This window comes from Gymnoscopelus microlampas (genome assembly GCF_963454915.1).
Source record: "Gymnoscopelus microlampas genome assembly, chromosome: 3".
In the NCBI taxonomy this organism is placed as follows: Eukaryota; Metazoa; Chordata; class Actinopteri; order Myctophiformes; family Myctophidae; genus Gymnoscopelus; species Gymnoscopelus microlampas.
This window is the reverse complement of record NC_139940.1, coordinates 3,315,320-3,318,643: the sequence shown is the minus strand read 5'-3', so window position 1 is coordinate 3,318,643 and position 3,324 is coordinate 3,315,320.

Genomic DNA, 3,324 nt, shown 5'->3' with positions numbered 1-3,324 from the left:
TAGGACAGCTTGTTTCGGCTCACCTTTCCCCTCCGTTGGTCACCTCTCGCTGGTGTTATGGACGGCTGCACTGTCTCTCGGATGTACCGCAGTTGCAATTCGATCCAGGCGGTGAGTAGTCCTGGCGTTGGTGCATCTGCAAGTGGTTCCTTCACCGGGAACTTTTTCAGAACACGGGCGGCGTATTTCAGGAGGGGGAGGCCGAGCGGGTGTCCCCAGTGATTCGCCGCTATGAAAACTCCATTCCTGAAAAATATTCCATTCAGGAGGGTTATTAGTCGTATCCAGCCTCCAGGATCTCGCGAAGAAACGAAGTGGCGCTTTTCGTCACGTTGTTCCGAATCCAAGCTTTTCCTGAAGGCTCTCTCGCGGATCTGGAATTCAGACCACCGCTGCTCATTCAGAAGTTGAACCGTGTCAGAGAACTCCATGTGGGGCGGCAGCTCCAACTCCGACGGGTTGTTTGGCGTCGGGTCATGGGGAGTCCATTGTTGTTGATAGATTCTCCCACTTTGGAGCGCTCGCTTATAGGCAACCTTGATCGCCGCGACCAGACACATAGCCCAGAGTAATCTCCACAGGGTCATATTGCACATTACTACATTTACGGCGGCAGTTACAACGGGTGTGGTTTTAGATGTTAAAACATCTAAAACAGGGTGCGCTCAGCTCTTCACCTGCTGCCGTGCAGTCGCCATGACACACACACACACACACACACACACACACACACACACACACACACACACACACAGATGGACGAACAGAGGGCAAAACATGCAACAGTTTGAGAACCACTGATATTATAGCAACATTTTTTTTTTTCAAAAAACTGTTGGGAATTAGAAGCCATTTGTCTTGGGGCGGCAGTGGCTTAGGGGTAGAGCGGCCGGATGGGAACCCAGTTCCATCCTGGGCTCCCCCAGAGTTAGTGTTGAAGTGTCCTTGAGCAAGACGCCATGCAAGGCACCAACCGATGAGCAGGTTGGTGCCTTGCATGGTTTCCTCCGCCATCGGTGTATGAATATATACACATGTGGGTGAATGTAATGCACAATATATGTAAATCTATGTAAAACTGTTGCTTTTAAAAATGTAAAATGGTGAAAATAGCCAATCTACAAGCTATAATTATTCATAATGAAGAAATACTATATTTATTAAAATATAACCCTTTTCAGCCTGGCTTGGCGTTCATGGAACGGAACAAACCAGGCTGTACGGAGCAGACTTGGATTTGTCTTAAATCAAGGCTTATTGTCTCCGCCAGGCCGAAAGGCATGGCGAGAGAGTATGTTTTGCACCCTGTCCGTCCGTCCGTCCGTCCGTCCGTCCGTCCGTCTGTGACCAGCTAATCTCCGGTACCGTTGACCTGATCGCAGCGAAACTTTGCACAAACACTCCCTGGATTCCAATTCTGAACCTCAGCCCCAATTTTTCACATGGGCCTGTTATAGCGCCACCCGGAGGCCGATTTTTGCAAAACAATGTTTTGTATATTACTCATACAGATTTACACTACCTGGATGCCAAAGCAGAAGCTCTGCCCCAATTTTTTCAGATCAGCCTGTCACGTAAAACACATTTATTTACATTACTCCTACATATCTTGTCCAAAAATCACACAAATCGGTACACAGTATCTGTATAGTCATGTGATTAACACGGATCTGACCGACTTTCCATATTCCATTCTGATTGGCTAAGATTGGCTTCCAAAGTTTGCAGGATTGGTCTGTTTTGAACAAAATGTCTCAAATCATGAACACAGCATGCCATTTCCATGAAATTTTGCACTACATTCTCACTAGGTAGAGGAAGAAATGTCACTTGAAAATGTTCAAATCAGCCTCATGGTGGTGCTATAACAGTCTGATTTGTGTTTTTACACTCCCTAGAGGCCCAGGAAAAACCTTTGCCCTGCATTTTTCACATCTGCCTTTTATAGCGCCACCAGGAGGCAGACTGAGTCTGATATTACTCCTTCACATTTTATCCAAATTTTACGCACATCGGTACACATGATCTCTATAGTCTTGTGATCAAGATGAATCTGTTAGATTTTCTTATTACATCCTGATTGGCTAAGGTTGACATCTAAAGTTTGCAGGAGTGGCCCGTTTTGAACAAAATGCCGCAAATCATGAACGTGTGATTGCGGTGAAACTTTGCACGCACATTCGCGCTACATTGAGGGGCAAATGCCACCCTTTCAACATTGCCCTATTATAGCGCCACCGGGAGGCCGATTTTTGCTCCTACAAATGTTCTCCAAACATCACGCAAATCGGCACACATGATCTCTTTAGTCAAGTCTTCAAAACGGATCTGTCGGATTTTTCAAATTCCAGCCTGATTGGCGAATTCCGAACATTGCTGGCCCACACTAACCTACCTGACCTGGCGGAGACCTGTGCTCCGAGGAGCACTTTTTCTAGTGTAATTCTGCTTTCGTGAAATAGGCCCCTGGTTGCAAAACCTGGTCTATATCTTGCTCGCTTGTCCTGACTTTTGCGTCACTTTTTCCTCATTGGCTGGTCCTTTAGCCAATGAGGGCTCAATGTCCTCTCAGAATATGGGATCTAAAGACGACCCACAATACTGTGTTCGGCCACTGTATGTATCTCTATGGTCTGTGGAGCTGTTGCGTGAAAAAACAGTGTGGTCGTCATCACCAAACAAACTAAAAACAAGACAACGCAAACAAGCCCTTACTGAGGCACACAAACTGATTTAGCTCTGTTCATAAACTATTTACTCTTTACTGCCATGTTGTCCTTTTTGGCTTTTGTTAGTCCGCGAGCAAAAGGGTACAGGACCACGGGTCCATTTGGTTCCGAGCGGGGACGCTGGTTTTATTTTTTTATTAAAATAGTAAAAGAAAGTTACAAATGGTAAAGCAATCACAATGATGTACATGTAATGTTCGGTAATCACAAGGCAGGATGATATATCACAGTTCCCTTGGGTTTCTCTTGTCTGTAACTATAGTCAGTGGTGTAAAGTAACTAAGTACATTTACTCAAGTACTGTGCTTAAGTACAATTTTGAGGTATCTTTTACTTCTACTCCACTACATCCCAGAGACAAATATTGTACTTTTACTCCATTACTATTATTTGACAATTTTAGGTACTTTGTAGATTTTTGATTATTATTACAAATCATACATTACCCACTTCAGCCCTATATACACGTTGGCCATTTGAAAATAGCAGATCTACAAACTCACAATGCATCGCTATGTGACGCATTGTGAGCTTGTAGATCTGCTATTTTCAAAAGATGTTTTATTCATTTAGACGATAACTGTGAAACAGGACA